This window comes from Bos mutus, chromosome 21 (genome assembly GCF_027580195.1).
Source record: "Bos mutus isolate GX-2022 chromosome 21, NWIPB_WYAK_1.1, whole genome shotgun sequence".
NCBI classification, from domain to species: Eukaryota; Metazoa; Chordata; class Mammalia; order Artiodactyla; family Bovidae; genus Bos; species Bos mutus.
This window is the reverse complement of record NC_091637.1, coordinates 14,608,679-14,632,858: the sequence shown is the minus strand read 5'-3', so window position 1 is coordinate 14,632,858 and position 24,180 is coordinate 14,608,679. Positions and strand designations below refer to the sequence as shown.

Sequence of the window (24,180 nt, the reverse complement as noted above, 5' to 3'; positions counted from 1 at the left end):
TAGGGCTCAGGGTTTTTATTCGAGGTGAGTTTCTTGGGAGCCATGTGTAGGTTCTAAAAAGGGCGTGTGCTATTTCCAGTCCCCAAACCAAGTGGCGAGTGTTAGTATCTGTGAAGCAGAGCCCAGAATAAATTCCTGCTGAGAGGGTATGACTGGTGTGGGGCACAGTGTGATCTGTCCATCTGATCCTCACGAAGTAGCAGCCACACAAACAGCTCAGACTGTCCCTCTGTGCCCTTGCTCTGAACCAGTGCAGACCTGGGGCCCAAGGGTTAAGTGTGGATTTTTAAAAATTAAGCAGCTATCTGAGACGGCCTGATGCGATAACCCAGCAGCCCTTTGGCTGGGGCTTGAGTCTCCCCAGCCCCAAACGTGGATAGTGTTGCTGGCTGCCCCAGATTTTAGAGGGTGAGATGGCAAGAGGTGAAAATGTCAGTGTCCTTGGCCAGGAGAGGATGCCAAGGCAGATTTAGAAACCTCAGCAAGGCCATGCACAGGAAAGTAATCAGACATGTATTTCAGTCTTTGCACCTTGGTTGCAAATTATTTCCAAAATCTTATGCTTATGTCCTGCTCTCTCACCACCAGCTTCCAATCCAACGGGTAAAACTGGGTCTATCTTTTATGTTTCATGTTTTGGTCTCAAGTTTGAGCCTAACTGAATTTCCATAACCCAATTCATGCTCTATCTGATCTTTTAAGTTCATTAATTAATTTTTGGCTGCACTGGGCCTTCACTGTTGTGCACAGGCTTTCTCTAGTTGCAAGTGAGCAGGGCCTGCCCACGGTTGTAGTACCTGGCTTTCTCACTGGGGTGGCTTCTCTTGTAGTGGAGCATGGGGTTCTAGGCACATGGGCTTCAGCAGTTGCAGCACACAGGCTCAGTAGTTGGGGCACACAGACCCAGTTGACCCAAGGCATGTGGAATCTTCCCAGACCAGGGATTGAACCCATGTCTCCTGCCTTGGCAGACAGATTTTTATACACTGTGCCATCAGGGAAGTCCACGCTCTATATGACCTTCACCGACTATTTAAGTAAGCAGGATAGTTTTATAAAGCTAATAACTACCCAGTTTTGTATGATGAGTTTTCATAAAGCAAGACGGCACTGTCATGAAGTCTCACCAGCTCCTTGCTGCAGGCAAGCACGGACACCTCACCTGCAGGGAGCCGGGCATGTGAAGTGTCTTAGCTGAGGTCTTAGGGAGGTAGGAGAAGATTGTGGTGGTTTCTAATATTCGCCAACTTGCTATGAGCCTCCACGTAGACTTGTTACTGGTGCCTCATTACCATCTTCATCCCTACGTGCTCAGATTCTCTTTTTCTCATGGAGAAGGGATTTCCAAGGAAGAAAAGCACCCTTGGCCCTTCCTGGATTGTCTTCCAGGAACAACAACACATCATGGGAATGTGTTTGTGTGCCACCACCTAGCAGGGCCAGCAGACAGCACCCCCACAGTGGTCCCAGTCCCCCCACCAGAGCTTGCTGACAGACCTGCTCCTGTGGGACACTAGGCAGTGTCCTTGTCCCTTCTAGGGGGCAAAGAATCAGTAGTGGTTGATTGAATGGATCAAAGGCATAGTCTAAATGTACAAACTGAGTTCTCCAGGCCAGAATACTGGAGTGGGTAGCTGTTCCTTTCTCCAGGAGATCTTCCCAACACAGGGATTGAACCCAGGTTTCCTGCATTACAGGTGGATTCTTTACCCGCTGAGCCACTAGAGGGGACAAGGAATCACTAGTGGTTGAGTGAATGGATCAAAGATGTTGTCTAAGGGTACAAACTTCCAACTAGTAGACAAGTCCTGGAGTTCTTAATGCATAGTACAGTGAATACAGACAATGATATAGTCTAATCACCACATTTTACTGGGTCTTACTTATTGCCACCAAAATGAAAGAAATGATAATTATGTGATGTGATAGAGGTGCTAAGTAAAGGTACAGTGGCAATTATATTACAGCATACAAGTGGCTCGGAGGTTAAAGCATCTGCCTCCAATGCGGGAGACCCAGGTTCGATCCCGATCCCCTGGATAAGGAAATGGTAACCCACTCCAGTATTCGTGCCTGGAGAATCCCAAGGACGGAGAAGCCTGGTAGGCCACGGGGTCACAAAGAGTCGGACATGACTGAGCGACTTCACTTTACTTCACTTCATACAAATGTATCAAGTCAACATGGGGTATACCTTAAAATTACAGTTATATTTTTAATGTATTTCAATTTAAAAAAGATGAATGAGAGAACCCCACAAAGTAGGGGGATCAATTAAAGGGTCTGGGATGAAACTTCTGGCCTTAGAGATGACAGAGCTCATTCAAGTCCAGCCTCTGGGCTCACAAACCCTTTCACCTTGCGAGTTACTTTACCCTCTCTTTGCCTCCACTTCTTCCCCTGTTTGGAGAAGCAAACACCTACTTCACAGAAGGGTTGTGAAAATTACACTTGGCAATGTGTATAAAGGGCATGGCCTAGTACCTAGGTCCTGAGGCAACACATGAGCAAATCCACCGTGGAGAACTAGCTGTGACTCCAGCCATGGTGCCTGGCCTGCTCTGTGTGTGAATATTGTCAAGACCCCCATCTTTATCTTTTTATCTGGGATCAAATCAGTGATTAAGAAATACTCGCCTTTTTTATGTTGTTCAGTCACCAAGTCATGTCCATGTCTTCCCAAACCCATGGACTGCATATATATACACCTTTTGTAAGGACCTTTTATATATCTTAAAAAAAAAGAAAAAGAAAAAAAGCCTTTAGCATGTGTCTAATCACTGAATCTCTTCCTTACCTCTGTATGCCTCAGGCTCCACTCTTCCTGGTGTACAGTTCAGTCCTGTTTGCAACTGTCTGTTCATGGCCTTAAAAACAAATGATCAAGAAATGTTAGGGATTGAAGTAAAAATAAAATAGCACACATTACAAGGATACAGCTTACTGAATTTTATTCTTCACCCCTTACTAATCCCATTATTCTCAATGATGCCATTATTCTTACCCTTCTGGGGCAGGAATAATTGATTATCTATCTATAGATTCCACGTAGACCTCTATTATTATGGTTGTATTAGTAACATAGGAGGAAAGAGTGGTTAACAAAAGTACTAAGATTTGTACCAGAAGGAAATGATCAGGAGCTTCAGACTTAGGTAAACAGGGAGAGACAAGGGGCAGATGAATTCCAGCAAGTTAATTTGTGTTCACCAAGTCTCCCAGGTTCCAGAGGACAAGGATGTTGGAAGAGCCTGGAAGTCAAGCTGCAAGGTAAGGATAGAGGGCTGCTCTCCATGTCCTCACCCTGACCACATGTTTGATGTGAGAATGAGGTCATCGTGTGGGACCACCATCATCGTCCATGTTCTGAGAGTTGACCAAAAGTCAGAATCTTATGCAAGATTGTGAACCAGAGTTAGATCCCACTAGAATTTAGCTCATCTTTGAGATCTGATCAAAAAAGCAAAACAATTAGGCTGATGGTAACAGGACTCATCCTCTCACAGCCTGTTGAAGAGAGGCAGACATAGAAGTGGAGACCTGGAGAAAATATTGAGTTACTGGCCATATGCTGGAGGTTCCAGGAGATTCATATGAGGAGTTCAAGATAGGCCATGGGCATTCTCAAACCACATTTGGCAATGGAGGGAGCAGTGATTTCTAACTTCCTTGGAAGAGAAAAGTTTTTACCCATCATCGGAATTTTTTAGCTTAGCTTCCAGGCGATGCCCTCAAGCCCTTGGTACCTATTTCCAATAAATCTCCACTTAAATACACAAAGAAACAAAAAGACATGGGGAACCATCACTGTCCTAGACCTGGGAGAAAAATCTAAGAAAGCTTAACTCTTCTTATCCCATTTTATCTGGGTGAGAGAGAGTTCTTTAACTGTATTATGGTCCTTCTCAGTTTTATTGTGATATAAAGGGATTCATAAGCTGGGTCCCTTCTTCTCATTCAAGTTTAAAACCAGTTGAAAGAGAGACAAAAGGTAGTCAAAGAAATGAATTTACGATAGGTGCTTTATTACTGATTAAGACTCAACTGGAAGATATAGTTTAGATGTGCAATTATAATGAGCGGCTCAAAGCTGCACCCCAGTTAATCAATCCACACAAGTTCAGACAGTCTTAGGAAACATCAAGTCTTCCCACAGGAGCAGAGCCATGACTGCTAAGCAGACCATTTGGCAAAGAACAAGCTAGAGCACAAGTTCCTCTCAGCTGCCATTTTCCAAGAGAAGAAGAAGGAATGGTTGGTTCCTTCTCCCAAATGGGCTTTTCCCACTCAGAAAAGCCACTCTCTTCCAGAGATAAATAAGCCAGAGAGAAGAGAAAGGCTGAGCACTTCTCTCTAACAGATGTTGCTCTTCACAGAAGGATACATCACGGGTGGGATGCAATGCTCCCAATAGTGGATTTTCATTTATTTCTTCTCATTTGCCATTTCTCTCTCAAAGAGAAGGAACCACCTCTTTTCCTTCTTCAGCACTGTGGTCCTTGGAATGGTACACTGGATGAGAATACTCTCTGTCACATGTAGGCTGACACATAAGGGATTTCCATATGTTCATGGCAGTGGCAAATGGACTGCTAAATGGCTAGAGCACCCTGCACAGGACTTGGCTGTGTTACCAGCAGTCAAGCTCAGGGCTTTCATAAAATGGCAAAGGAACCCTTCCACATGGGAACGCTGATTCATCCAAACTGTGTCTGTGGGAAGGTGATGGTATCATGGCAGGATGAAGGATTTCCGGGGAAAGAACAAGTAGGAGAGTGGATGTGTTTCTAAATCCATTCATGAATTTGAGGATGTAAGTGGGATATTCATTTTTTTTACTTAATGTTTAATTGATTTACAATGTATTAATTTCTGCTGTACAGCAAAGTGATTCAGTTATACATATGTATGTGCTGTGATTAGTCGCTTAGTCGTGTCTGACTCTTTGCAGCCCCATGAACTATAGTCCATGGGATTCTCCAGGCAAGAATACTGGGGTGGGTTGCCATACCCTCCTCATACATGTGTATACACTCTTTTTAAATATTCTTTTCCACTGTGGTTTGGGGCATTCAGTATTCATTCCTTCAACAAATATTCCCCAGTGTCTATGAGGGCTAGCCCCTGCTCTGGGGATTCAGCAGGGGATAGGACCCAGGCCCTGGCCTCATGAAGCTTTCTTTCTGCTCTGGATGGCAGGAAATACAGTGTAACAAATAAAGAAATAATATGTATTACCACATGTAGAGACTCACTGCTATGAAGGAAGATACCACTGGGTAAGGGAGTAGAGAATGACATAGATGTCAGGGCGTGCATTTTTTGGGTAACAGGTGTCTGGATGAAATAACTGTCAGCAGCTGGAGACAGTTACATGCCTTGGAGTCTTGCCTTCCACGCAGTGAAGAAATCTCAGTTCTAGATTCTCGGAAACTCTTTTGCCAGCCCCAGTGTGAACAAATCAAGGGACAAGGAGTTTTCTGGGTTTTTAAGAAAACTGTTACTGCTAGACAGCTCCAAAATGTAATAAGAATTTTCCTTAAGCTGATAATTTTCTCATGCTGAAAGGCTTGTGATAGTTTCTGGAGCAACCTAGAATAAAATGCCTTCTTCATTCATGTGCTAATAATCGACTTTTTTTTTTTTTTTTTTTTGAGGGCCTCCTCTCTACATGGGACATCTCTGGTGGCCCAGATGGTAAAGCATCTGTCTACAATGTGGGAAGGTGGGGTTCGACCCCTGGGTCAGGAAGATCCCCTGGAGAAGGCATGGCAGCCCACTCCAGTACTATTGCGTGGAAAATCCCACGGAAGGAGAAGCCTGGTAGGCTACAGTCCATGGGGTCACAAACAGTCGGACACAACTGAGCAATTCCACTTTCTTTCTTCTTACTTTTCCTCTCTACATAGAATGCCACTTACAAAGATGGGCAAGTTCCTTAACTTCTGTAAGCATCGTTTTCCTCATTTGTAAATCAGGAGGAACAGGGCTTGCCTTACTGAGTTTTGATCAAAATTAAGGTAGGCAACATATCTGTACCCAGGTACTGAATTATAACAGAGCTAATCTAGCACAAGGCTGATTGATCTCCTGTGATACCCAAGATAATCCTGGAATGAAAGGTTTTCTTTCCTCAATTTATAATAAGTGGATGGGTCCTTACAAAAGTAAGTTTAAAACTTAGTTCATTGGAAGGACTTGCCTGGTGGTTCAGTGGCTAAGACTCTGTGTTCACAATTTGGGGGGCCTGGGTTTGATCCCTGGTCAGGGAACTAGGTCCCACATGCTGCAGCTAAGACCTGGTGCAGTCAAATCAATAAATGAAAATAATTATTTTAAAAAAAAGTTCATTAGATTTCACAGTCCAAATTTTTTCCAAAGTTGCATGCTTACTCCTCAGAAAGAGCTTGTCCTGGACTAATTCATGTTTTCTAATACCATATCATCTCTTCAAATTTTCATTATATGGCATTATTCCTAGGCTTTTTCATCCTGTCTGTTTCCATTTGGATACATGCCTTTTGAATGGGGAACATTTTGGCCAGGTGAGCTCTGACTGGCAGAGAATTAAATGGACTGAGTTCACCCCCATCTCCTTTGTGTGGGCACTGAATCTCTATTAACAACATGACATTTATATCAATTTTTAAAAAGTACTGCATCACATGAATTGCAAATATTGCACAAAGGATTATTGCAACCTTCATTCTTAAGTGAAATACTGTGAGAAGAGGAATCCCAATCTTTCTGTCTTCCATTTATCTTTTTGGGAATCATGAGTTTCTCATTTATATGGCATACAGAGTATTCTTTTATGGTCTTCTTTCATATCCAAAACCCCACTAAAGTAAGAAAGTATCAGTTCAGTCCACTTCAGTCACTCAGTCGTGTCTGACACTTTGTGACCCCATGAACTGCAGCACGCCAGGCCTCCCTGTCCATCACCAACTCCCGGAGTTCACTCAAACTCACATCCATCAAGTCCTTGATGCCATCCAGCCATCTCATCCTCTGTCATCCCCTTTTCCTCCTGCCCCCAATCCTTCCCGGCATCAGAGTCTTTTCCAATGAGTCAACTCTTTGCATGAGGTGGCCAAAGTATTGGAGTTCCAGCTTTAGCATCAGTCCTTCCAAAGAAAACCCAGGATTGATCTCCTTCAGAATGGACTGGTTGGATCTCCTTGCAGTCCAAGGGACTCTCAAGAGTTTTCTCCAACACCACAGTTCAAAAGCATCAATTCTTCAGCGCTCAGCTTTCTTCACAGTCCAACTCTCACATCCATACATGACCACTGGAAAAACCATAGCCTTGACTACATGGACCTTTGTTGGCAAAGTAATGTCTCTGCTTTTGTATATGCTATCTAGGTTGGTTATAACTTTCCTTCCAAGGAGTAAGCGTCTTTTAATTTCATGGCTGCAATCACCATCTGCAGTGATTTTGGAGCCCCCAAAAATAAAGTCTGACACTGTTTCCACTGTTTCCCCATCTATTTGCCATGAAGTGATGGGACCAGATGCCATGATCTTCGTTTTCTGAATATTGAGTTTTAAGCCAACTTTTTCACTCTCCTCTTTCACTTTCATCAAGAGGCTTTTTAGTTCCTCTTCACTTCTTAGGGGTGGTGTCAAATGCATATCTGAGGTTACTGATATTTCTCCCGGCAATCTTGATTCCAGCTTGTGCTTCTTCCAGCCCAGCATTTCTCATGATGTACTCTGCATATAAGTTAAATAAGCAGGGTGACAATATACAGCCTTGATGTACTCCTTTTCCTATTTGGAACCAGTCTGTTGTTCCATGTCCAGTTCTAACTGTTGTTTCCTGACCTGCATATAGGTTTCTCAGGAGGCAGGTGAGGTGGCCTGGTATTCCTATCTCTTTCAGAGTTTTCCACAGTTTATTGTGATCCACACAGTCAAAGGCTTTGTCATAGTCAATAAAGCAGAAACTGATGTTTTTCTGGAACTCTCTTGCTTTTTCCATGATCCAGTGGATGCTGGCAATTTGATCTCTGGTTCCCCTGCCTTTTCTCAAACCAGCTTGAACATCTGGAAGTTCACAGTTCACGTATTGCTGAAGCCTGGCTTGGAGAATTTGGGGCATTACTTTACTTGTGTGTGAGGTGAGTGCAATTGTGCGGTAGTTTGAGCATTCTTTGGCATTGCCTTTCTTTGGGATTGGAATGAAAACTGACCTTTTCCAGTCCTGTGGCAACTGCTGAGTTTTCCAAATTTGCTGGCATATTGAGTATAGCACTTTCACAGCATCATCTTTCAGGATTTGAAATAGCTCTACTGGAATTCCATCACCTCCACTAGCTTTGTTCATAGTGATGCTTTCTAAGGCCCACTTGACTTCACATTCCAGGATGTCTGGCTCTAGGTAAGTGATCACACCATTGTGATTATCTTGGTCATGAAGATCTTTTTTGTACAGTTCTTCTGTGTATTCCTGCCACCTCTTCTTAATATCTTCTGCTTCTGTTAGGTCCATACCATTTCTGTCCTTTATCGAGCCTATCTTTGCATGAAATGTTCCCTTGGTATCTCTAATTTTCTTGAAGAGATCTCTAGTCTTTCCCATTCTGTTGTTTCCCTCTATTTCTTTGCATTGATCGCTGAAGAAGGCTTTCTTATCTCTTCTTGCTATTCTTTGGAACTCTGCATTGAGATGTTTATATCTTTCCTTTTCTCCTTTGCTTTTCACTTCTCTTCTTTTCACAGCTATTTGTATGGCTTCCCCAGACAGCCATTTTGCTTTTTTGCATTTCTCTTCCATGGGGATGGTCTTGATCCCTGTCTTCTGTACAATGTCACGAACCTTAGTCCATAGTTCATCAGGCACTCTATCTATCAGACCTAGTTCCTTAAATCTATTTCTCACTTCCACTGTATAATCATAAGGGATTTGATTTAGGTCATACCTGAATGGTCTAGTGGTTTCCCCTACTTTTTCAATTTCAGTCCGAATTTGGCAATAAGGAGTTCATGATCTCAGCCACAGTCAGCTCCATGGAATGCTCCAGGCTAGAATACTGGAGTGGGTAGCCTTTCCCTTCTCCAGGGGATCTTCCCAACTCAGGGATAAAACCCAGGTCTCCCAATTTGTGGGCAGATTCTTTACCAGCTGAACCACAAGGGAAGCCCTGTAAGAAAGTATAAAAAAGGCAAAAACCACTAAGAGTAAAGAAAATGGATAGGGGAGGGAAGGATGAAGGGCAGTAAGATTATTATCCACTGAGAAATTTTGAAAATACTGTCTGGATGGCAAATACCAACGGGAGCCTTTGATGAGCAGAATGATGTGGAGAAAGCAGAAGTTAGAATTAAATCGTACAAGTCAAAGATTTAATTTTTGGCAGATGTGAGAGAGGGAATCTGGAGCCTTGTTCTCAACTAAGGAGCAGCTTGGAAAGCCAGACCTTTATCTTGACAAGGGGAGCCTGGGGCAAACTCGATTTAGTGTTGATTTCCTATTAGGTCTTTTCCTTATTAACTTCTTTATCTGATACTTACAGAGCCCTGATAAGTGTTGTACAATGCTTCCGATGCAGAAGATCCAGAGATAAATAATATATAGTATATACCTTTGAGGAATAGCAGTTTCTCCTAAAGGAAATCAACCCTGAATATTCAATGGAAGGGTTAATACTGAAACTCCAATACTTTGGCCACCTGATGCAAAGACCTCACTCATTGGAAAAGACCCTGATTCTGGGAAGGTTGAAGGCAGAAAGAGAAGGGGACAAGAGGATGAGATGCTTGGATGGCATCCCTGACACAATGGACATGAGTTTGAGCAAGCTCTGGGAGACAGTGAAGAAGGACAGGGAAGACTGGCCTGCTGAAGTTCATGGGGTCGCAAAGAGTCAGACACAACTTCATACACAGGAAGGTTTTGTAGAGGAGGTAATGTTTTATCTGAGTTCTGAAGGAAGCTAGGACTTCTCAGGCATATAATGGGAAAAGATCCTACTAGAAAGAGACATAACTCATAGTACAAAAACATCCTCTTAAAAAATTTTTTTTGATTGTGCCTTTCAAGAATCTTCTCCTTTTTTTGTTCTGAAGTTTATGACATTATAATGGAATTCCAGCTATTTTGATTATTTGTATTGCAAGAAGATACATCAAAAAGAAAAGAAAAATGAATTGTTGAAAAATTTCCAGGTGGGTGTGTTAAAAAAAATTCTCATCTAATCTGACTACCACAAATAGGAATGAAATTTAATATATTTTAATGATTTTAAAATGCAATTATTTAACCACCTTGAATTTGATGCGCAGAAGTATGATAAAGCCACTTTGGTGTGTTGTTTGGTTTTTGTGAGACTGAGAATCCAAATAGTACAATGCAAAGGTGTTCTCTTCCCTGGGAAGACCAAGTTCAAAGACCTGAAGAAAAACACTCCCATCAGATGGCCTGCTTCCTGTAAAGCTTTATTAACTTAAATGAAGTGTAGAATTTCTTATCAAGAGCTTGTATTTCCTATAATTCAGTAAGATTATTATATCATTGCTTTGAAGTTTTTCCTTATGTGAGCACACAAGAATATTCTTATAACTTAGCTTAGAACAATCTTTAGAGGAAAGACAGTTTCATAAGACTTGCTATCCTATGAAGGTGTCTCAGGTGGCACAGTGGTAAAGAACCTGTCTGCCAACACAGAAGACACAGGTTCAATCACTGGGTCCAGAAGATCCCCTGGTGGAGGAAATAGCAACCCACTCTAGTATTCTTGCTGGGGAAATCCCAAGAATAGAGGAGCCCAGTGGGCTATGGTCCATGGAGTTGCAAAGAGTTGGACATGACTGAGCATACATGCACACATACACACATATATTCTGTGATTGTCACAAGGTGATCTAGTAGAAATAACAGAGGAATACAAAGATATATATCAATCAGGACTTCTTACATTTCTTTTCAGATCAGTGATGAACAATATTCCACCTAAATCATTTATTAATCATCTAACTGACCATAAACATTATTTTTTTCTCCCCTAATGGTTTTGAAACACGAGGGGGTAGGGCTCAGCCTTTAAAATAATGACATAGCCCAGGGACATGGCATAAGCTGATTAGAACCAAATAAATCCAAATGACTGATGAGTAGACCCACTAGACCTTGAGCCTCAGTATACACTCAGTGTAACACATCAGCAAGCTAGGATGCATGCTCAGGTACCATGATAGTTTCCAAGAGCAACCATAAAGGTCAAGAAGTGGGCAGTGGCCTGATTCCTGGAAATCTCTGCTTCTTCCCCCAAATTGTTGGAATAATCCTCCCACTCATTGTGCTCAGTCATGTGCAACTCTTGTGTAAGCCCATGGACTGTAGCCCTGCCAGGCTTTTCTGTCCCTGAGATTTCCCAGGCAAGAATACTGGAGTGGGTTGACATTTTCTTCTCCAGGGGATCTTCCCAACCCAGGGATTAAATCTGCATCTCCTGCATTGCAGGGGGATGCTTTACTGCTTGAGCCATCAGGGAAGCCCAAAGTGAACGTGTTGTTTGCTCAGTTATGTCCAACTCTTTGCCACCCCATGGACTGTAGCCCGCCAGGCTCCTCTTAGCTTTTATGGGCTGAGTAATTTCCCACTCATTAGCCTATGAAATTACTCAGCCTGTGAAAGCTAACCACACCACATTTCAAGGCTGCTCTTGCCTTCTGAGATGGCCCACACCCTGTGGAATGTGTTTCTCTCTACGTAAATCCTTTTCTTACCAATCGCTTTGTCTCTCATTGGACTCTTTCTGCAATGAGACATCAAGAGCCTGAGCTTCGTTAGGTCCTGAAACCAGGTGTGTGATCTCATTTGGAAGACTGTGGGTTTTAGCCAGGTTCAAGTCCCAGCCATGGGGGTTCAAGTCCCAGTCGGAGCTAAACAGCTTCGGTTCTACCTGTGATTTCCTATGGACAGGGAGCTCCAGGAAAGCAGGGACCATGACTGTCACTTTTACAGGTTATCTTTGGAACCTAGCATAGCACCTGTCACCGACATCAGTTCAGTTCAGTTCAGTCGCTCAGTCATGTCTGACACTTTGTGACCCCATGAACCACAGCACGCCAGGCCTTCCTGTCCATCACCAACTTCCGGAGTTCACTCAGACTCACATCCATCAAGTCCTTGATGCCATCCAGCCATCTCATCCTCTGTCGTCCCCTTCTCCTCCTGCCCCTAATCCCTCCCAGCATCAGAGTCTTTTCCAATGAGTCAACTCTTCTCATGAGGTGGCCAAAGTACTGGAGTTTCAGCTTTAGCATCATTCCTTCCAAAGAAATCCCAGGGCTGATCTCCTTCCGAATGGACTGGTTGGATCTCCTTGCAGTCCAAGGGACTCTCAAGAGTCTTCTCCAACACCACCGTAGTAGAAGCCTAATAAGCACTCACTGAATATACAATGTCAGCAGTTTATTTAGGCACTACAAAAGAGGCAAGCAAGCTCCACATGTGTTCCAGAGGACCAGTGCAGTTATAGTTTTCAGAATAATCCAGAAATATATAAGAACCAGCAGCCCAACAGAGGAATCATCAGTACAGTTTATCAAATGGAGACCTACTTGGGTCAAGAGCTCTTGTTGAAATTCTTTTTAAGATTTTTTTTTTTTTAATGTAGACCATTTAAAAGTCTTCATTGAATTTGTTACAATATTGCTTCTGTTTTATATTTTGGTAGTTTGGCCACAAGGCTTGTGGGATCGTAGCTCCCCAGCCAGGAATGGAACCTGCATCCCTGCATCAGAAGGTGAAGCCTTAATCACTAGACTGACAGATAAGTCCCCCTTGTTGAAATTTAAAAACACTCTTGGAGGCACATGTATATGGGTTATACTCTAGTGCCATTTGATTTAATCAGCCATCAACATTAGCTACTCAGATTTATATCTGGAAAAAAAAAAATCCTGTGTTCATAGAGAAAGATTGTCATCTTAGAAGACTTCAGCTTTCCAGGAGTAGGGGATCTGAGATAATAGTAACTATCATATTTAAAGGGCTTCTCAGCTGGTACAGTGGTGAAGAATCTGCCTCCCAGTGCAGGAGACACAAGAGACGTGGGTTTGACTCCTGGGTCAGGAAGATCCCCTGAAGGAGGAAATGGCAACCCCCTCCTGTATTCTTACTTGGGAAATCCCATGGACAGAGGAGCCTGGGAGGCTGCAATCCATGGGGTCACAAAGAGTCGGACATGCTTGAGTGACTGAGCACACACACATCATATTTAAGTGCATACTTCAAGCTAGGCAATCTTCTAAGTGTTTATCTCACTTTCTTCTCCCTAAACTCTATCAAAAAAGGTATTATTATCCAACTTCTACACAGAAGGACACTGAAGATAAGAGAGGTTAAAAGGTGTGTCCAAGTTCAACTCAGCTAGTCAGCGATAGAGCCAGGATTTAAACCAAATCTGCTGCTTTTACCAACTACAAGGGGTTGGCAATTTTTTTCAATAAAGGGCCAGATACTAAATCTTCTAAGTTTATCGGCCATACAATCTCTAGCCTGAGTTCTCAACTCTGCTGATGGATTGTGAAAACAACCAACAGATAAGTAAACCCATGAGCATGCTTGCACGCCAGCAAAATTTCACTACTGACTCAAGAATACAATCTTATATCATTTCACGTGCCACAAAATAGTCTTCTTTTTAGCTTTTTTTAACATTTAAAAATATAAAAACTGTTCTTGTCTCCAGCTATACAAAAACAGGTGGTGTGTTAGATTTGGTTTGTGGGCTATACTTTGTCAACTGCTGACCCTACTATACTCTACTCCCCCCCACCCCTCCCACCACCCCCACCCCTCCCACCACCCCCCCCACCCCAGTTTGGAAGCAGGAAGAGTGCTATTGATGTCTGGAAAGTAGATTTGAGGAAAGGCAAAGGAAATCTGGAGAAAAATGTCTGTGTTCTTTGAAGTGCATGCAAGGATTGAGGTGGCCTTTGATATGTCAGGATAAGCTTACCTTTCTGGAAACTTTCCTGGCAGTCCAGTGGTTAAGAATCTACCTTCCCATGCAAAGGATGCAGGGTTAACCCCTGGTTGGGAACTAAGATCCCACATGCCATAGGGCAGCTAAGCCTGTACACTACAACACATTCCACAATTAAGAGCCAACATAGCCAAAAATAAGTAAACATTTTTTTAAGTTCATCTTTTTGTTGAATCTGATGGTCTTTTAGTATCATGGGCTGTTATAATGCAAATTGAGATGTCAGGAATAACCAATAAGTCTGCAAACTCCTTCTTGCTCAGCCCTTTACTCTCCAAGTCAATCCAGGGTTCCCCATGATGTTTTTACAACTTTACTCTTTGAGAAGAAAGAATGAAAACCAAGAAGAGAGAATATGTCATTCTTTACTTCCTTTCTACTTGTATTGCATAACATTGACTACAAGCAACTGAAATAACAAAATAACCGGGCCATGAAGAACACAAAAGTAATATATTTCCTTCTCATGAAAATTTAATCAGTCCTGAGCTGCATTGTTCCACCTTATATTTCTGCTGTCAGTGGAACATTTCAATGTGTGGCCTAAGATGGATGCTGCATTCCGGCCATCACATCACCATTCCAAAGAGAAAGGTAGAGAAGAAGAGCAAGGCTTCACTGTTTCCAGGCACTTCCATTGTTGTGTACATCCTAATAGAACACAGTCACAGTAGCACCTAGCTGCAAGGGAGTCTGAAAAATGTAGTCTTTGATTCCTGGCATTCCAGTTTTCAACTAATGTTTAGATGTTTATACTTAGCAAGAAGGGGAGAAGAGATGTTGGTGCCAAATTGACAGTTTCTGTCACACAGTGGATTGGTAGAGGGGGACAGTTGCCACCTTCTGCTCTTCACATCCACCACTGCAACACTGATGTCAATCAAGAGTTCTGATCACTTCTCTCTTGGACAAAGTTCAGAGTTGCTAACCCTGGATGCACCTCACATTCACCCTGTGTATCTCTGCCTCTCCTGGGCACCAACCTCAGTAGTCAGCCTCCCTTCCCTGTTCTGGAGTAATAACTGGCAACCCACTCCACTATTCTTGCCTGGGAAATCCCATGGACAGAGGAGCCTGGCAGGTTACAGTCTGTGGGGTTGCAGAGCGTTGGACCTGACTGAGCATGAGCACTTCCTGTTCATCCTAGTTGCCGACCTTTCTCTGTTACTACCATGGCTTCTTTCAGCTGGCTTCACAACACCACATTTTGGCAACATACTCTAGGGCTAGGCTGGAACTGTTCAGGCTGACCTGACCCCCACAGTCATCAACCCAGGTGACCTTCTCCGGCGGGTGTTCCATCCATCTGTCTCACTGAATGTGTATCACAGAACCCGTCATCCATTTAATGTCAAGATAACGCTGAATGTCTGAAACACAGACAGTAATCTATTTTTATTTCAAAGATACATTTGAAAATTATGAAGGGTATACCATAAAGATAGAGAAGAATGCCTATTTAGCCATTGTTTCTTTAAAAATCAACTTTAAAATGTAAAGCATTACCACATGGTCTCATCATCAAGCATTATTGTCAGTGGTAATAAGTGTGTTTGCTTAAACTGATGTGCAAATCTAAAATTCGAAAAAAGAAGTCTGTTAGCAGAATGACATTCAGTTGCACAGCCACTGATAAGGTAAGCAGAGTTTTAGTACCGAAGAGAGCAAAATGAGACATGGCTCTTTGTTCTTTTTTTTTTTTCCCCTCTTAAGAAGTACAATTTAATGCCATTGGAAAAGATATTTTTAAAAATCTATTATAGAGTCATTTCTTTAGTGAGAAGAAGGGGATACTAACACGGAAAGGCCTATTTTTCCTAAAAGCTATCTTTTGCCAAGCTAAAGTCCCCTAATATAAGATCACAATGACGTGAATATAAAATATGCTTGTTAGACATCCTGCATCACACAGGGTAGCCAACAGACTGCTCTGGAAATGCCAATCTTGTGGTGTACAGCCACCCAAATACCGAGGCCAGCATCACTCCTTAAATTTTCTCCCTCTTGTTGGTTAGATACTTGTTTCCGGTCTGGATATGCAGGTTATTTAAGGAGCTGTATGGCAACCCACTCCAGTGTTCTTGCCTGGAGAACCCCAGGGACGGGGGAGCCTGGTGGGCTGCCGTCTATGGGGTCGCACAGAGTCGGACACGACTGAAGCGACTTAGCAGTAGCAGTAAACAAGTACATGCATTCGGAGGAATTCATTTTACTAATGGGTTGAATTTGGTAAGGTTTTGAGGTTTAAGAATATTATGATTCAGTGCATTCTGTGATCTTTTCCCTCATCTCTGCCTCCTCAGAAGATCTCCAAATACTCGCATTCGTTTTCAAGGCTCTTTTAAGTCCAACTTTACGTCCTTTGGACGTTAGCGCTATGCAGAGATCAGCCTCGGGGCCACCCAGGATAATTCTGTTTATATTTATTTGGTTTAGTTTTATGCTTTCTGCAGATATGGAAGACTGTCCCCAGAATGGCCTCTGGCAGTGTGTTTATCACTCAGTTTAAGTGTGGGACACAATTACCCCTCCAACTGCTAGAAGCCAAGGTCAGGGCTGTAGAAGCAGCTGTGGACTATATGGTGTACATATTAGCATATGTTAGAAACCAGGCGGGCAAGGAACTGGGGAATTCAGAATACAGTGGTTTACAAATGCTCCCTCTAGCCCCATTAGGTTTTCTCAGTGCCCTTGCCCCAAATCTCTTCAGACTGAGAACTAAGGTTCTTTCCTTGTTTACAAAAACCCTACATGCCATGGTGGCCATAACACTCTCTATATGGTAGCCCACACTCGTTCAATATTAAGCTTTCTTGAGTCCACATTTGTGTATGCTAGGAAATAGCAAGGTACTGCAGTATTCTTGCCTGGGAAATCCCACGGACAGAGGAGCCTGGTGGGCCGCAGAGGGTGGGAAGCAACTGAGCAACTAATGCTTTCACTTTCTGGCATTTGAAAGAGACCCAGAGCTTCTCAAAGAAGCTAGTGTCTGAATTTTTTAATTTTTATAAGTTAAATATTCGTGGAGCTCTTATTTCAGCAGCAGGCATAAACGAAGAGACAGCTGAGAAGTTAGTTGAGAATCTTTCCTCCTGTGGTTTCTACCTGTTGTTGAAACTGAGAGTTCCCTTTGTCACTGCCACAGCTCTCTTTGTGCCTAATTGGGTTTTGAAGGAACATTAGGCATTTCCTGGTGAAATAATTCACAGGGAGAGTCAGGAGAGAGTTGAGAAAATGTGTCCAGATTCATAAAATGGGGAAAGGGTATCACACAGAGGAGAGATAATAAAACAATCTAGGGTTGCCAATGAATGAAAGGTGAAAGCAAGCAGGAAATGAGGCTGGAAAACTGCACATCAAGAATATATGTATATATATATTTTTTTAAGTTAAAAATAATATATAGCTGACAAGATTTTAAGTTCAGAGAAAGCAAGCTTACAGATTTTTTTTAGTCATTATTAAATAAAAGTCAAGGACTACGTGATGAAATCCACCCAAATGTGGATTGCTTGTACAATTTTGTTCTTATTATGGGAAAGAAATAAAGTCAACAAGCAATAGAAAGACCACATCTGAGCAGTAACTCTGGCTTTCGCTGTTGGTATGAGCCTCATGTCCCTAAAAGCCTATTGAAAAGCAGCAATTATGAAAGCCTATTGGAAAGCAGCAATTATGCTAGCAATCTAAGGCTCCATCACCATCAGAATCACTTCCTCCACATGCTGCTAATTCAGAACAGACACAATGTGGGCTTCTTTATGGCCAGAGGGGAATGAAGGCTATTGCAGGCCTTGTCCAGGTCAAAAGAGGCTTCCATTTCCTTTCCATAAACATACTGCAGTGGTCTAAATTGACTTCATAGTGGTCAAGGATCAAAAGGGTCCATTGCAGTCGTCTGCTATGGCTTGACAGGATGCTCCTAGGGAGTAGTGGGTCAACGTTGAGTCATCTTTGCTACTTGCATGCGTGCTAAGTCACTTGAGTCGTGTCCAACTCTTAGTGACCCCATGGGCTGTAGCTCATCAGACTCCTCTGTCCTTGGGATTCTCCAGGCAAGGTTACTGGAGTAGGTTGCCATGCCTTCCTCCAGGGAATCTTCCCAACCCAGGGATCGAACCCACATCCCTTCTGTCTCCTGCATTGGCAGGCAGGTTCTTTACCAGTAGTAGTTCTTTACCTGGGAAGCCCATTCTTGCTACACGGCTTATCAATGTAACCAGGTCAAAACACAGAGATCATCTTGGTCTCATTTCTGTGTTGGAGGAAGATGTTATCTAAGATGAAAACAGCCAATATTTTGTGTTTGTGTGTATGAGAGAGAGAAACAGAGAAAGACTGAGAGTGCCTCATGGCTTGGAAAAGATGTGGCTGGTACCCACATGGAGGCATTAAAAGACAACAGCTATTTTGAGACCACCATTGGATTGTGCTTGGTGAAAATGGCTCTAAGCTAAAGATGCTGAAATCTAACATTATCTTTGAAATTGCATGTGATTTATTGCTTTAAGTGCCACCACCAAAGGTCTCCAGCGTCTTGGTCAGTCCATTCAGTAGAGTCATTAAAATAACCACAAACTTTTTAGTCTTTATGCCTCCTTCAATGGTCTGGTTCCTGAGGAAGCATTCAGGCCTTCTGGGACCAGTCAATTATGAAATAAAACTGTACATCCTCCATGCTAGGATGCCCAAGGGGCCTTGTGGCGGTGGGGTAGAAGAGGGACTAAGATTAAATAAATGCACCCTTGGACGAGGTCCCATTACAAATGGGTCTCACAGTTTAATGGGTTATTGTGCCATGAAAAAAGTCTTTGATGGGCTGCTGCTGCTGCTAAGTTGCTTCAGTCATGTCCAGCTCTTTGCAACCTTATGGACTGTAGCCTACCACGTTCCTCTGTCTGTGGGATTCTCCAGGCAAAAACACTGGAGTGGGTTGACATGCCCTCCTCCAGGGGTTCTTCCAGATTCAGGGATCAAACCTACGTCTCTTACATTTCCTGCATTGACAGGCGGGTTCTTTACCACTAGCGCTACCTGGGAAGCCCCTTTGACGGGCTGCTGAATACTCTTTTGTCTCTCTATCCTTCCCATGCCCTGCAGTCCTGCTGTATCGCTTTCCTAGCAGCTCCTTCCTCCTACATCTTACCTTATTCTATCATTTGCCCATAATCAGCAGGTATGGAAGAACTTAAGACTCAATCAGTTCAGTTCAGTTCAGTCACTCAGTCATGTCCGACTCTTTGCGACCCCATGAATCGCAGCACACCAGGCCTCCCTGTCCATCTGAGGTTATTGATATTTCTCCCAGCAATCTTGATTCCAGCTTGTGCCTCTTCCAGCCCAGCGTTTCTCACGATGTACTCTGCATATAAGTTAAATAAGCAGGGTGACTATATACAGCCTTGACATACTCCTTTTCCTATTTGGAACCAGTCTGTTGTTCCATGTCCAGGTCTTACTGTTGCTTCCTGACCTGCATATAAATTTCTCAAGAGGCAGGTCAGGTGGTCTGATATTCCCATCTCTTTCAGAGTTTTCCACAGTTTATTGTGATCCACACAGTCAAAGGCTTTGGCATAGTCAATAAAGTAGAAAGAGATGTTTTTCTGGAACTCTCTTGCTTTTTCCATGATCCAGCGGATGTTGGCAATTTGGTCTCTGGTTCCTCTGCCTTTTCTCAAACCAGCTTGAACATCTGGAAGTTCACGGTTCATGTATTGCTGAAGCCTGGCGTGGAGAATTTTGAGCATTACTTTACTAGTGTGTGAGATGAGTGCAATTGTGTGGTAGTTTGAGCTTTCTTTGGCATTGCCTTTCTTTGGGATTGGAATGAAAACTGACCTTTTCTTGTCCTGTGGCAACTGCTGAGTTTTCCAAATTTGCTGGCGTATTGAGTATAGCACTTTCACAGCATCATCTTTCAGGATTTGAAATAGCTCTACTGGAATTCCATCACCTCCACTAGCTTTGTTCATAGTGATGCTTTCTAAGACCCACTTGACTTCACATTCCAGGATGTCTGGCTCTAGGTGAGTGATCACACCATCATGATTATCTTGGTCATGAAGATCTTTTTTGTACAGTTCTTCTGTGTATTCTTGCTATCTCTTCTTAATAGTGAAACAGTATTATCAATATCTGGCAGAATTAAGGAGATTTCTATAACCTTGTTTTACTAGCGACTGGCATGGTCTCAGTGAGGACAATATCTAGGGTTTGTCTTTTGATAGAGAGTAGAAGCTAAAAGAAATTACTTTCTCAAGGAAACCTAGAAGAGAACAAGAGCAACGATGTGCCTAATACAAGGTCCTGAGAGAAAGAATGTGATCTGGTAGGAAGGCCAAAGCTTAGGTGCAGGAAGGTCTAAGTACAAATTTCAACATGGTCTCTTATAAATTGTGTGGCCTTGAGATTATTTCATACCTATGACTTTTAGTTTCCTTGTCTGCAAACTGAGTATCATAAAGGATTATTATAGATTGCAAACAGTATAATTCAATATAATGGTTTGGCACATGATAGGTATGTGATAAATATGAATTATTATTTTATCATCATTACCATCTTCAGAGCTGAGGACCAATCTGAGGATACCAAACTCAGTTAGCAAGTCCAAAGAATAATGAAAGTTTCAGAAAACAGTAAACAAAACCATGGATCTGAATGGGAGTGAAGTGGTCCCAGGCAGTGTGATGTCAAAACTGGAATGTCTGTAGCCTGTCTACACTGGCCTCGAGTTATGTGCTGTGTGAATGAGTGAGTCCCATTTAAATGTATAGGGTGAGGTCAGCACTCTCCACCAGTGAGTGGGCTTTGGAGCTCCTCTTATGTCCTCAGGCCCAGGATGCAGCCTGTCTGATGAGAGCTAGACACCATCCATCCAGGGAGATACCATTTTTGTCTCTCCTCTGCTAGGGCTGGGCTTCTGTGAACATGAGATGAAACACAAACAGTGGAATCCCATCCTCAGCCAAGATCTAAATTGAGTGCTTTGGATGGAGTGTTCACAGTGCATCATTTGTTCAGGTGCAAATATGAGGGAAGAGAGGGCCTCGGGAAAAAATGAGGGAGGAGGCTCTGATAAGAAGGAAAAGCCTAAAACAAGAAATTTTTTAAAAAAAGGTTACTAGCTTCTTAATTTATTCACTTATAAGTGAATTTTGGGCTTAAGAAAGTAATGTCCTCATTGCCGAAATTAAGAATGAACTTTCATTAACCACTGAGCTTGGGCAAGAAACTAAACCCTTCTCTTTCTCCATTTCCTCATCTGTAAAATGGAAAAGCATTAGTCTAGACTGTATTAAAAGTCATATTAACATTTCTTTGGTCTAAACACCTTGATGTTATGGAGTCATTAATAGCTGCAACTGATTGGAGAAGAAACAGATCAAGCTACGTTCCAAACCATCTCCCAGAGGTGCTCAGCCAAATGAATTCCAAATTAAGGAGACTTTGTAATAATAGAAGAAACACTTTGCCTCTTTTGTTTACTTTTTCCCCAGGTATAACTTGAAGAAATAAGTTATGGAAACTCCAACTGTGCTTGATTTTTCTTAACATTTAATGTTATTTTATAACAGTGATAATACAATATGATGACCAAAAACAAGTTAGACTTCTTCAGTTTAACTTAATTCTTGACTTCTAAACAATAGTGAGAACAAAGCCCATAGGAAATTTGGCCTGCCGGACACATTAGGGAATCTCATAGAATTAATTAATGGCAGCCATCTTGATCTTTTTTTTTTTTTTTCTATTTATTTAAACTAAACATAGGAGAAGGCGATGGCACCCCACTCCAGCACTTTTGCCTGGAAAATCCCATGGACAGAGGAGCCTGTTGGGCTGCAGTCCATGGGGTTGCTGAGAGTCGGACACAACTGAGCGACTTCCCTTTCACTTTTCCCTTTCACGCATTGGAGAAGGAAATGGCAACCCACTCCAGTGTTCTTTCCTGGAGAATCCCGGGGACAGTGGAGCCTGGTGGGCTGCCGTCTATGGGGTCACACAGAGTCGGACACGACTGAAGTGACTTAGCAGCAGCAAACTAAACATACATCAGTTAACCCTCTTCCCCCACCCTCCACCACACCCTACTCTTGACAACCAACAGCCAGTCCTCTGTAGCTATGGGCTTGTTTGTTTTGTTTTAGTTTGGGGTTTTTGTTTTAGATCTTGCTTGTGAAAGGTGGTACAGTGTTTGTCTTTCTCTGATTTATTTCACTCAGCATAATGGGTTGGACGCTTGAGGTCCAACCATTGTGTTATAGATGGCTAGCTTTCATCCATTTTTATGACTGAATAACATTTCATTGTGCATATGTACCAGTTCTTTATCCATTCATCCATCAGTGGACATCTTGGTTGTTTCCACATCTTGTCTTTTCTAAGTCATGTGGCAATGAGATGGGGGTGCATGTATCTTTTCAAATTAGTGTTTGGGTTTGTTTGGTTTTTTTTTTTTTTCAGATAAATACTCAGGAGTGGAATTGCTAAATCATATGGTAGTTCTATTTTTAATTTTTCTTCGAGAACATCCATACTATTTTCCATAGTGGCTGCACAAATTTACATTTCCACCGACAGAACACAGGGGTTTCCTTTTTTCCACATCTTTGCCGACACTTATTTCTTGTCCTTTTGATGATAGCCATTTTAACAGGTATTTGGTGATATCTCTTTGTGTTTTTGATTTGCTTTTCTCTGATGATTAACGATGTTGAACACCTTTGCTTGTACCTGTTGGCCATCTATATATCTTCCTTGGAAAAATATCCATTCAGATCTTCTGCCCATTTCCTAACTAGAGTGTTTTGTTTGTTTGTTTATTTTGCTATTGAGTTTTATGAGTTCTTTATATAATTTGTATATTAGCCCCTCATCAGATATTTGACTTACAAATATTTTCTCTCAATCAGAAGGTTGCCTTTTCATTTTGATTATGGTTTCCTGAGCTGTGCACAAGATTTTAGTTCAATGTAGTCCCACTTCACTTCACTTCACTTTATGGCAAAAAGAAGGGGCAGTAGTGGAAGCAGTGACAGATTTTCTTTTCTTTGGCTCCAAAATCACTGAGGACAGTGACTGCAGCCATGAAATTAAAAGACACTTGCTCCTTGGAAGGAAAGCTCTGACAAACCTAGACAGTGTATTAGAAAGGAAAGGCGTCACCTTGCTAACAAAGGTCCATCTAGTCAAAGCTCTGGTTTTTCCAGTAGTCATGTAATGATGTGAGAGCTGGGCCAGAAAGAAGGCTGAGCACCGAAGAACTGATCCTTTCCAACTGTGGGGCTAGAGAAAGACTCTCAGGAGTCTCTTGGACAGCAAGGAGATCAAACCAGTCAATTCTAAAGGAAATCAACCCTGAATATTCATTGGAAGGACTAATGCTGAAGCTCCAATACTTTGGCCACCTGATACAAGGAGCCAATTCACTGCAAAAGATGCTGGGAAAGAGTGACAGCAAAATGAGAAAAGGGTGACAGAGGATGAGATGTTTAGATAGCACCACTTACACAATGGACATGAATTTGAGCCAACTCTGGGAGATGGTGAAGAACAGGGAACCCTGGCGTGCTGCAGTCCACGGATCACAAAGAGTCAGACGTGGCTTAGTAACTGAACAACAACAAAGTCCCATTTGTTCATTTTTGCTTTTTTTTTTTGGTGTTGGATTAAAAAAATTATCACTAAGTCTTTAATACACTTTGCTTGAAGTTTTGTTTATGGTGTAAGATAGTGGTTTCTTTTTTTTTTTTTTTGCATATGGCTATCCAGTTTACTCAACACCATTTATTCATTTATTAAAGAGACTGTCCTTTCTTCATTGTATACTTTTGCTTTCTTCATCATAAATTAGTTGGCTATATATACATGGGTTTATTTTTGGGGCTCTCCATTTTATTCCTTTGATCTATGTGCCTGTTTTTATGTCAGGCTACAGCTTTGTAATGTAGTTTGAAATCAGGGAGCATGATGTCTTTAACTTTATTCTTTCCTGAGATTGCTTTGGCTATTTGTGGTCTTTTGTGGCTCCATACAAATTTTAGGATTGTTTGTTCTATTCCCATGAAAAATGCCATTGAAATTTTGGTAGGGATTGCATCGAATATGTGTATTGTTTTGGAACATATGGACATTTTAATTCCATACGTTAAATGTTAATTCTTCCAGTTAATGT

The 24,180-nt window shown here is 42.2% G+C and overlaps 1 long non-coding RNA gene across 1 annotated transcript in view; it reads right to left on the bottom strand.

Moving 5' to 3' along the window:
- The window catches only part of LOC138984343 (uncharacterized), a 101,373-nt gene that overhangs the window by 29,362 nt on the left and 47,831 nt on the right, over positions 1-24,180 (bottom strand). Inside the window, exon 3 of the long non-coding RNA XR_011461584.1 lies at positions 2,798-2,867. This is a non-coding gene — a long non-coding RNA (uncharacterized lncRNA). The remainder of the gene's footprint in view (positions 1-2,797; positions 2,868-24,180) is intronic.